This window comes from Crocodylus porosus, unplaced genomic scaffold, assembly GCF_001723895.1.
Source record: "Crocodylus porosus isolate Cpor-Errol unplaced genomic scaffold, CroPor_comp1, whole genome shotgun sequence".
Taxonomy (NCBI): Eukaryota; Metazoa; Chordata; order Crocodylia; family Crocodylidae; genus Crocodylus; species Crocodylus porosus.
In genome coordinates, this window is record NW_017728943.1 from 78,873,974 (window position 1) to 78,885,809 (window position 11,836).

The 11,836-nt window shown below is 42.4% G+C and overlaps 1 long non-coding RNA gene across 1 annotated transcript; it reads right to left on the bottom strand.

Moving 5' to 3' along the window:
* Nucleotides 1-351: 351 nt before the first annotated feature.
* LOC109319828 lies at nucleotides 352-3,872 on the bottom strand. The gene is made up of 2 exons (XR_002103637.1): nucleotides 2,547-3,872; nucleotides 352-1,369 (listed from the first exon to the last, which is right to left on the bottom strand). It is a non-coding gene; the product is annotated as an uncharacterized LOC109319828 (long non-coding RNA).
* Between the last annotated feature and the right edge of the window lie 7,964 nt (nucleotides 3,873-11,836).

Sequence of the window (11,836 nt, forward strand, 5' to 3'; positions counted from 1 at the left end):
TAAAAAGATCTTTAAAGTATTATGTAAGTGTTACTGAATATTATTAGCATTATGTAAACACCCTTACAGTCAATTAAACTGGGTGTTGTCTCCTGTTGATTACAGCAGCCAACCTGCAGCTGAGAAACATAAGACACTTTACACTGTCTGCCAGTAACTGAGCAGTAATCTCTATAAGTGCTCTGAAAAATACCTGCATGTATCTAAAATGTCAGCAGGTGGCTGATGTTAGGCTCTGTCTAAGCTATATGTGGCTGAATATGGAGTCTCAGACACACTTCAGTGGCAAACAAAACATAAATGTAAACTTTGTAAATCAGTATTCTGTGTGACCAGGAAGGGTTCGAAAAACAGGTTTAACCCACTTTTATTTCTGTTTCTGGTTCTATTTTTTTATTTACAATTCTTATTCAACAGAAAAGCGCATCAGTTTATAGCCTGATGTATTTTTAAAAATTATTTATTTAGCTGTAGTATCCATAATCCCCAGGATAATTAAAATGGTTTCTTTCTGCATCGATGGACATAGACCAGTCAGTTTTGCTTTTGTTTTAGATCAGTTTCAAGTTTTGATTTTCAAGCACTTGCCAACCCTGCAATGTTTGGTTTGCAAACACTCCCAGGGATGGGTTCAGTCCAAGCTAATTATTTCTCTTACAAAATGCTAAAAGTGCAAATGATTTCTTTTGACTGTAGGTTTTATAACATATGGTCTGCTTTCCTATCCCAAAATCAGTGTTGGGCTAAAGTCTGAAGTCAGGCAGAAGGTAGAGCAGGGTGATACGTTAAACTAACTGGTTCAGAAAGCCATGCATTTTCTTAAGCGACAACCAATAGTCTATTCATAGCATCTAACAAAATAGGTGATTGCCTAGAAAAGCTCATAACTCTCTGAACCAGTTAGTCTCTAAGGTGCCACTGTGCCTTTCTTTTGCCTACCCTTCAGGCCTAAACTACCTGACCCCCATAGTTTAATACTTTTTCTTATCCCTCTTATCTCAGAACTTTTTTTGATAGTTTTATGTTCTTTTTTATTCTGATGTGGAGTTTTTGAACTATTTTATATTAGCCTAGTCCTCTGATGAAGAGGTGGAGTTCATCTGATAGTGTTATCATTTATCTTTCCTGCCTGGCAATTTGGACTGCTCTGTCTTTTTGAACTGACTTAAAGGTGAAGTGTTTCATACATTCTTAAGATGGTATCAGCAAAGAGGAGCTTAAATCCTGCAGTGACAACAAGTAATTCTTTGTTGAAAAAAGGTGCTGTCAGACATCAGGGTAACTGTTTTCTCACGGAAAGACTCTTGACCAAGCCTGATGTATCTGGGAGGCAGGTCACAGGTAGAATTTGTATGCTAAGGAAAAAGGTCTAGGGAGTAAGATAAAGAAAAAAAGAGTTAAACAGGCCAGGTCCTCAGCTGGTGTAAATTAGTACAGATTTGAATGGGCCACATTCTCAAATGGTGTACATTTATGCTGATCAGTTGAAGTCAGTGCTAGGCTGATTTATATCACCTGTGGATCTGGGCCACAGTAAATATTTTAAAATTTAATTTAAGGTCAAACTCCACCTTTTTGTAAATAGAAAGATCTTCAGATATCATCAGAAACACTGGGGAAGCAGCCTCTTTGTACTGGTATCAGTTCAGTGGATTTCTGCTGAGATTGTGTAATTCTTGGAATGTGTTATGTGGGACGTTTAAAGCAAAGTGGCTTGTTTGGCAAATCTCATTTGTTTGGTATTACCTAGCATACTGATTCATCTAGGCTCCCATGTAGCCAAACTGTAAGAACAACGTGAAATGGGTTTTCTATGTGCTTTGTGAAAATTGTTGGAAAGCTTTGCCACTGGTATTTTACTGAACATGGGCTTACACTGCATGGGCGAAGTCATAATGAAGAGAAAAGACTCCTTTTAATTTCTCTGCACAGGTAAAAAAGACGTGGATGACAACTTTTATTAAAAGGAAATAGGTAGGGAAGAATGTATTTATTCAAAGGTAACAGCATCGACTGTAGAATGTAGGCATTGTGTGCCACCAGGAATTAAACATGCTCTCCAAAGTAGATTTGAAAATGGCTTGGCCCCTTTTGTTCTTACAGCCAAAGCATTTTTAGTCTTGAGTCATTCTTATTATATATAAACGGGGCCAGAGGGGATGCAAGTCAGCATTTTTGGTTTGTCTGCTTGTTGGTGCACTAATGTATCAATAGTGTCAGCAAAGCTCTGGAGATGGTGAAAAGAGCCAGGAGGGCAGCAGCCAACATGCAAGTGGAGGGGGCGAAAGCTCAGATTGCCACAGCAGCATAGCATAGACTTAGCACAAATTAGAATCTGGTTTGAATGTAAATCAGTTTGGTTAAACCACTGCAGGTCCTTGGGTAAACACTGTTATTTCAGCATCAGGAGGACTTTTGGATAGACAGGGTGAGTAAAAGCGAGAGGTAGTGGTTACCAGGTCAGGACATGAGGAAAGGAATGGGTGAGCTGGTAGAAAAGGGAATGAGTGTGCAAACTGATACACAGCATTTCATGAAGGTGTCACCTGAATGGCTTAAAGGGATCTGCTGGACACTTCTGAAGAGCTGCAACCAAGGTGTAGAGACAGACTACCATCTGGGTGGGCCCCTAAAGCTTTAGATTGTACCCTCTCATCTTGATCCACCAAGTAAAGGTATCACCTGGCCCCCTGCATTCAAACTTTAGAAAATGAAAATCCCTTTTACGAACTCTCTCACCTCTACCCCTGGAATGTACTCTGCTTTATCAAGGCAGACCGTTCCCTATGCTCAGACTGGGCACTAGCAGTGCATATGCTTATATAAGCAGTCCATCCCAGAATGATCTTTGCTGTAGCTATGTCATATCCAGCTCTCGTGCATCCTGTAACTTCTGGTCTGGCAAGAGGCTATTCACCTGCCTCAGAGGCAGGTGAAACAAAGCACATGGAAAATCTCATTAAAGTATACTAGGCCCTGACTAAGTCTGATTCACTCTGATTGACCCCTTGCAGGCGTTAGAAGTTGAGTGTGGAAGGGAGAGGCTAACAGCATTGTCCAGCCAAAGACAAATGCCAGTAAAATTCCTAGATCCTCTTTGAACAGCTCCCATGTGTAATTGCCTTAAACATGCCTTTCATTCTTCATCACTTCGTTTATCACTGTCAGACCCAAGGCTGATGTTCTTATTGTTACTGGCCTCAGAGATTCTGAATGAGAGAAAAGACAGGACAGAAAACACTGTTCCTTGGAACAGGAGCCGAAATGGGATTTTCCATCACTTCCATTAGCACTTTCCTTTCTAAATAACTGTTTAGAAACTTGCAAAAAAATATTCCTTACTCAGTGCCTGGTATCTTATATGGGCACTCTTTTTGCTTGTTATTGTAGGGTTCTTTGGGAGAGCAGAGGCTGCCTGGACAAGTTTGCTAATTCAAAAGCATGAGGTACCCTGGTTTCTTTGTATAAATTCACTTGTGAACACTTAGCCAGGCACATTCACTGCTTATTGAAGAGCTATTTTGAAGTGCTGGGCTGCACCATTTGCTGTTTGTGAATACTGGGTTCACATATGTTGGTTTATTGTTGAGGTTATGTCTGGGTGCTGGGCTTCATACACACAGGCTAGCAATGAATTGAGATAAGTTGTGTATGTCTGAATACAACCCTACATGAAAAGATTTGCATCCAGATTTTAAATGGTGACTTTTACTGTCGATTATTTGAGTCATGACCTCAGATAGCTGTGCTAGGGCAATGGGAGTGTGATCCAGTGAGTAGCCCACTAGGCTAGTAAATAACAGACTTGGTTTCTAGTCCCAGGTCTGTCCTTGGCCTGCTATTTGACCACAAAACAATCACATAGCCCAGGGTTCCCAATCTGTGGTATGGGTACCATGAGTGGTATGCAGACAACCTGTCAGTGGTATGTATTAATGGATTTATTATAATTTATATAACAAAAATTTGCTGGTGGTACTTGGTGGTGGTAAAGGTATCATTTTAAATTGGTGGTGTGCAGTCTGTTAGAGTTTGGGAACCACTGACCTAGCCTTTCTCTCCCTTTGTCTGTCTTGCTTATTTAAATTGAAGCTCTTCAGGGCAAGAATTATTTCTTACTATGATTATTACAGTGCCTAGATGAGGCCTCACTTTCAGGATACTGTTACACTGTGGTCCTCACCTGTGTTCCAATATGGGTTTTTTTTCCCCAAACTCCTGTACAGTCCATACACACAGCCCTTGTTTTGCAGTGCTGGGCATGTGGTCAAAAGCTCCAGCTGTGCTTTAGCTCAGGATGGTACCTGCCCAGCTTGCAGCAAAGATGCCGGTAAGATCATCTGATTATGTATGCTTTTCATGCAGTTCTCACCCCAACACATAAACAAGTTCTCCCACAATTCACTTGGAAGGAATCCTAGATCAGCACAAAGTACCCATAAGCTAAACATGGACAAATAAAGCAACAATGAGGCCATGTCGCAGGTTTGGCCCTGAGGGTGGCCATGGCACCCTCTGGTGGCCAAGCAGCTGCTGCCCCACTGACTCTTTGGGGTATCCTCCCTTTTTTACTTCTCCTACTATACCTTGATGGATCTTGTAATACTTGAAAAGGCTGCCCCAGGGTCCCAGAGTAAGCCTCAGTCATTTGGCTGTCTGGTGTTTCACATGCCCAGCTGGCACCACTCTTACTCTCAGGCACTAAATTGTGTCCCCCCTGGCCCTATCAGTGCTTTAGGACACCAGTCACCTTACTGGCTGTAACTGTGGTCTCTGTCCCCCCTATAGTCATGCCCATGCCTCGCAGATGTTACTCTTGATCCAAGCCTGTACTGTTGCAGTCAAAAGCAGGAATTGAACCTAATGCAGTTAAGGATTGACATGCCACTTTGTTCGATTAATGACAGAAAGGCTTTAATAACTATACTACAAATGAGCTAGATAACTAAATGACAGAAAAAGACTCCTTCCCAATGTTCAATAAATGAACTATCACAAAAGTCCTAGTATATCATAGCTGCAAAAGTCTCTCTCACCAGTGCAAGCAGGAAGCGCTTTTCAGTCTTGTCAGCCTTCACAGAGCAGGAGTAATCATTTGGGTGCAGAATGATTTCTTTCTCTCTCCTGGAGAGCACACTTCGCTGGCAACTCTGTTTCATTCTTATACTGTTCAGTTATGTAACTTAAAAGCATTCCTCCTTGATAGTTGGTCAATTAAAGTCTGAACAAAGCAAGGTAGGAAGGCACCATCATATTATAATTGCTAACTGTTCAGATCCTGTTTTGGATTGTCCAGGTGTGAAGCTTGTTTTTGCAAGCTTTTGGTCGGTACAGAGGTTACACTTCAGTCAAATGGGATGGGTCTTGATTAACTGAACAGAATACCTTGGGGCACTGATCACAGGTCACTGTCTTTGGGTAGTTGTATTAACAATGGGGCTGAACCTACAATAGTCTGCAATAGTGATGGTCTATGAACACGTGCAAAACCCCACAGAGACACTAAATGCCTGTTCTGATAAATATGTCTTAATCAAGGGAGGATGTGTCAACAAGGGGAGTACAGTCACGTAGAGATATGTAGTTGTTTTTGAATGGTTTAGCATAATAAAACATTGGATACATTTGCAACTAGTGCAGGAGATGAAACCAATTGCGAGTGCTTTATGTCTCATGGTCCTAGTCACAATCTTGCACTCTTGTGCAAGATGCATTGTTGTTATTTTAGTTTGGTCGTTTAAATTTCATGCGTAGGTCTAGCCAAGCTTTCCCAGTCACCGCTAGAGACTTCAGCCCTCTTGGCTTTGGCCTGCTAATTGTTCTTGCTGTGGACTCTTAAGCCTCAGTTCACTTGCTCTGGTCTGGTTTCTCAGTCCCAGCTTCTTCTTGGTCATGCCTCGTTGTATCTCACGGCACAGGTTCTGGCCCCCTCAGTTCTCACATGTTCCATGGCTTCAGCCTGACCCTGTTGCACCTTCTTGGTGCTCAGACCCCAAAGTATATCCCAGGCCTCCCTGCATGGCCTCCAATCCTCCCCTCCATTCACAACCCAGTTGTCTGGTTGCAGACTTAAACACAACACAAATACAAGAAACCCATTTCCAAATGGAAAGTTCACCCCTACTCTGGGCGAATGCCATATCATAAGTTGTACTTCCTCCCATAGCTTCTCCTTCAAGCTCTGTTGGGTAGCTTGTCTCCTATGGCCATCTCCCCCAAGGAGCTTCCATCCCTTGGCAGTATCTGGCAGTATGCCAGACCAAATTCCCCACCTTGCTTCAGGCACTGGTTTTCTATATAAACCACCACCCCTTCCAGTCATGTAGCTTCCCAGACAGACACCGGGATTTCCCCTTTTGCCTGAAGGCCAGCCTGCCCTTCTCTGCTGTCTCCTAACCCAGCTTCCTGCAGACTTTATACCTCCTAGCTGCCTGGACAGCTTCCCCTTAGTTGCTTATTGCAGTGCAGCTAGATTTTGCCCAGCTGCCTGCCCACACCAAAAGCTTAGCCCACTGCTACTCTTTAAGTACAGAAGCCTCTGTCTTCCTGTTACAAGCCACAGTAACATTTTGCTGCAGAAATACTCATACTCAAGGTAAGCTACACTGTGCAGCATAGATTTATCCTGAGCTGGATCCTGTAGATGCCAGTATAGTACAAAGTAATTCATTGGTATTAATGATGCAAAAGATGATTTAGGAGAGGCAAAGTGGATCTAGGATACTGGAGTTGTTATTGCAAGGGTCTGAGAGCTGTAGATCAGCAAGCTTGTATTGACTTCAGTTACTTGCATTCTGCAGGGGGGATATTATAGTTGCTGGAGTCACCAAGATGCTTGGCACTATAAGCATGTCAGGCAGTCAGATTATGTGGAAGAGATCTGGGAGGCAGCCCCACCTCCAATGGTCCTAATCTTGGCCATCCAAAATGGTGGTCCTGCTAAATGACCCATGGTTCAAAATGATAGGAGAGTTCCAATGAGTAGATTTTTTCCAAGGGGTCCCAAAGTGTCCCACTAGCCACACTGGTCATATGACCAGAGGGGCTACTAGAACAATTGGGCACTGTGCCCAGTGCAGGAAGTGTGCAGAGCAGAATCGCTGTCCTGTGACTCATTTAAACTAAGGTTCTGTTGATACAGCTTACAGCAGCCTGTGTGTTTTTATCTGAGTGATAGTTCATTCAAAGTTCATTATTTAATCATTATTAGCAATAACATTTCTTTTTGATTTCACCTACCTGGTATGTTTAACCATGTGATTGGAGCAATACTGTTTTTCCTTGTCCCAATTCTGTCAGGCTACTGAACCTGTTCTGTTTGACTCTCTTGATGATTGGAGGGGCTGGGACTATATGTTGGTACATTGGGAATCAGGCTTTGAGTAGAAGAATACTGGGGCTGTCACAGGAATAACACAGGCATAGGAGCGCCACACTTGTGTCATAGACAAGTCATTCAAGTCCTCTCTTGTACAAAACTGTCTTTGCTGGACAACTAGTATGTAAGAATAACTCAACCCCAGTCCTTTCAACAACAGGTGATGTTCCTGACACCATTAAATGAAGTCCTAAACAATTTAAGATTCCCTATTAATCTGAGCAATTTTGTGTTCTGTTCAGGAAAACAAATGTTGGCTATTGAGAACAGAGGGCTGAATCATCCTTTTCATGGTAATTTGCCCCTGATTATACTTTAACCCTTATCCTGAGTATGAACCAGGAACCTGAGCAATGTCCAAAGAGCTAAGGAAAAAAAATGAGGTTTCCTCATTCCTCTTGAGTGGTGTTGCAGAAAGTTCCCCTGACCCTGGAGCTTTTGTGGGTTTTTTTGTGCTCTTTTCTGGCCCAGAAGGTTGAATCACCAATTTATAGAGTCCTGCTACACCATTCAAAACCAGAGTTCAGTGAAGAATGGGAAGGAGCTAGAAAGGCCCAGCTTACATATGGACAGGTTGCATTTTTTAACAGATTGTCTTGTGCTGCAATAATATACTTTCCCTAGTGTAACTAGAAAAATCATCTTTTCATGTTGAGAGTGTGAAACTTTCCCACTGGGTACATTATTACCGCAACTCAGCAGTTGTTATAGTCACATCAGAGATATGATAGCAGAAAAGAGCCTGTGCACTCAGAAATGGGGGCAGTTTATATATGACTGTGTATGTCAGGAGCCAGGAGTCAAGTCAGCAAGCAAATTAAATTGCCCCTAGATAGCCCTGGTTACCCAAGTGGCCTAACTGCTTCCAGATGGACCAAGTTGCCTACATGGGTGCAACTGCCTGCTTATAAGCAGCCAGCACTTTCCGTGCCCAGGAGGCTACTGTTCCTGCTTGTTGGCTTCCAGACTTTATCCTTGCTTCTGGTTTCTGCTTGTTCGTTCCTGGTTCCTGTATCCTGCCTCTTGACCTCTTTTCTTCATGCTGATTTACTGGCTCCTACCCTGTTTGCTCCAGACTGAGTCTCATCTAGACCCGATTTTTCTGACAGCCAGCTCCTGACTCATGGTTTTAGTTTAGGCATCACTCATGTTCCAGTCCCTTACAACTAGAGCTGCCTGCTCTGTACCCCTTGTATCCCTGCTTACTGCTCATGACTCCCCTGACTTGAAGCTCTATTGTGGTAACTACTTGTGTCTGAGTTCCTTACAAACTTTGGCCTCCTGATCCCCTGACTCTAGTTGGGGCCCTTGCTTCCTGGCCTATCTGTCCCAGAGTCCATGGGTTGTGAACCTCTGGCCAAGCCCCAGTCACCCACATCCTGGTCCTACTCCTGACACAGTGTTCAAATGTTCTTCATGAACTAGGTTTAGGGTATATTAAGGCCAGACTTGAGAACTCTCTGGCTGCAAATCACTGGAGTTGCCCGTCTATGCACCTTAAGAAATCTATGGTAAATTGTTTTTCTCCCATAAGCCTAAAGTGCTGCACAGTTCAGAGGAATTGTAGGTAAGATTGTTTAAAATGCCCATGTGATTTATGAGCCTAATCCTAATTTTAGCTCTCAGAAGCCTATGTCTTGTTGAAGTGGAAGACTGGTTCTTGCATCATATAGGTGTTTTTAAAAGTTTTACCTTTCATATGTTGCGGAACTGCACAGATATGCTCCCAGACTTCTCCATGCCTTAGTACCTATTCAGTGCACTGATATGTTGATTGTCACGTCCCCCCAGGCCAGCCAGCCTAGTGGGTAGAGACAGGTGTACAATCGGGTGTTACAGGGGTAAGGGTCAGAAGTAACAAGTCGGGAGCCAAAATGCCAAGCCAGAGTCAGGAGCCAGAAATCAGAAACCTAGTTACTAAGTCTGAAGGATAATCCACAGGGCAAAGCCTAAGAGTAAACCAAGTCCAGATCAGGAGGTCCTTAAATGCGGCCCCAGAACCAATCAGAGGGAAAGGCTGAAGGCCAGATGGACTTATTTCATAGCAACAGAGTCAGGACAAGGGCTTCAGGGCAGGAGTCTGCCTGGCAGGCCTGACCCAAGCTGTTGTACAAGAGCCTTACATAGAATATGTACAGCTCAACCTCCCTTAGCCTCAAGCACCATGACCAGAACATGTATGGCATAAGATTTTCAAAGAATCATATTTAGGCCAAATGTAGATTAAATTCCAAGTGGGAAGCTCTTAAATCACATCCCTGAAAAGGGGGTTAGTACTCTACGTTTCAGTACAAATGCATTGTCAACTGTTCTCCTACAAAAAGTTTGCAACTAAGTTTTTGGATTTTTTTTCAAAAAAAAGAGAATGGGAAGCTTTTCCTCTGTATCGTTGTCCTTTGCTCAGAAGTAGTTTAACTGATTCCCCCCCCCCCCCGACTTTCAAATTAAAAACAAAATAAAACACTTTGGGGCAAAAATCAGAAGAGCTTACCTTGAATTATGAAAGCTGCAAAATGTTGAGAATGAGTGTATGTGATTAGATTAGAAGAAATTACTCATGTAGCCTTTATTATAATGGTCAAAAATTGCTCCCAGAGTAAAAATGATAATGCATCACTCCTTGCCCTGCAATGACCACATGTATAGAAAACACTAGATGATGAGAAGATATAACCTCAGCCTAGGGAAGTCGCACAGTGAGGTCCAACCTGAAAATTGGGCATCTCTATTAATTTGGAGGATGAGACCCATCAGATGGACTCTAGCACCACAAACCATCTTTTCCACAGTAAACCTGCAGTGAGGCAGAAGTGTTATCTGAGTAAAAGCTGGACCGTGCATTACTTTTATATCTCATAGAAGGTGTGGTGCCTGTGGTGATTACTATGTCCTGACATGATGTGAACACAAATACAGGTAAGCTTGGAAGATTTTACTGGAAATGGTGATAGGAAGGTGTATAAGCTATTTGCTGGCAAAGCAAAGTATGGCCTGGGCTGGGTGGGCTCTGGTTATCCACTGAGTCAGCTCACTAACAAGAAAAGCAAAGGTCAATGGCAGAATCCTGACAGTCAGAGTAGGGCATATTTCTATTCATGTTGATCAGACTGCCAAACTAGACAAGTGGGTATAATATATGGGCAGGCATAAGATCAGGCAAGATATAGGGTAGGTGACAAGGTCGCTCCATTTGAGACTGTGGACCCAGGGAGGCCTCCTCCTCATGGTCACCAGAAAAGTGCAAGGATCCCAGATATGGGAGGTTGTGATTCTCTTACTGTGTGAGCAGCCTTCACCCCTGCCCACACACAAGATGAGTCTCTCTTCAAACGTCTCAGGACAATTTCAGCAGGACTGGACTTGTAGGGTACTCTGTGAATCTTGTATGTTGGGCTCACATTTCCTCCCTTCCATTTTCTCTATCTCAAGGTAAAAATCTTACCTCTTCTGTCATAATACTTTCTGTGCTTCAAAAGAAATTGATTTTTGTGCAAATCCTTTCTGTATGAGAGAAGCCTGTAAACTCAAGCAGTGGGAATTAAGATAACCACCATGGTCTAGCAGGGTGATCCTTTCCTACATTGCAATAAATTATGGCTAGAAGAGATTAATATTAGAGATACCTGTAGGAATACCAGTATGCTGTGTTGGCACACACCTTCATCTAGGTACATGTTGTCTACACTTCAGTCATAACAAACACAGCAGCTCACATAGAAACAAACTAACTGGAAGTCTGTAGCCTAACAGAGTAACTATACACTCCTAACTCTGCCTGAGCTTGTTACACTGAACTTAATTTATACATGTGTACAGCTATATTGACGCTAATTTATATATGCTTTCCTTCATAGCCATTAACAGTGTTAGAGTAGCACAGAGTACTTTTACTGATATATTCTTAGAAATGTCCCTAAGTATTAACATAGTCTAAGTATGGATGCAGTTATGCTGAGAATGCCAAACTTTATAAAAGCTTGGTCACTTAAGTAAATCAACAATATTCAGCTTTATTGAATAAACTTCATCTATGTTACAGGTGTCTGTCAGTACAGCTGTGTCAGAGATCACATCTGTTCACATCTCTAACCAATAAAGGTATTCCTATAGGGGCAGGCACACTTTTACAGGTATATGTAATTGAAAACTGGTTTATACCCATAACACAACAGAAGTTCAGCACACGGGTGGTTTACAAATGGCAGAGCCTGGTCTAAGATTTGCACCATGGACCGAAGAATGAATGTTTGTTCTGTTCGTTACCAATCTAAACTATGCCACTTACATAAAACTGCCTAACTTAGATAAATTCTGTCTCAGGCTTTTTGAATGTCTGTACTTAGCCTAGAAGCCTACAATGTAGACCTGGATGTAGAATGTAGTTATCACAGTAACTTAAATGATCTTAGTCAGCATCTATGCTTCTGTGTATGAACAAACTAGCACAGATAGATTAAC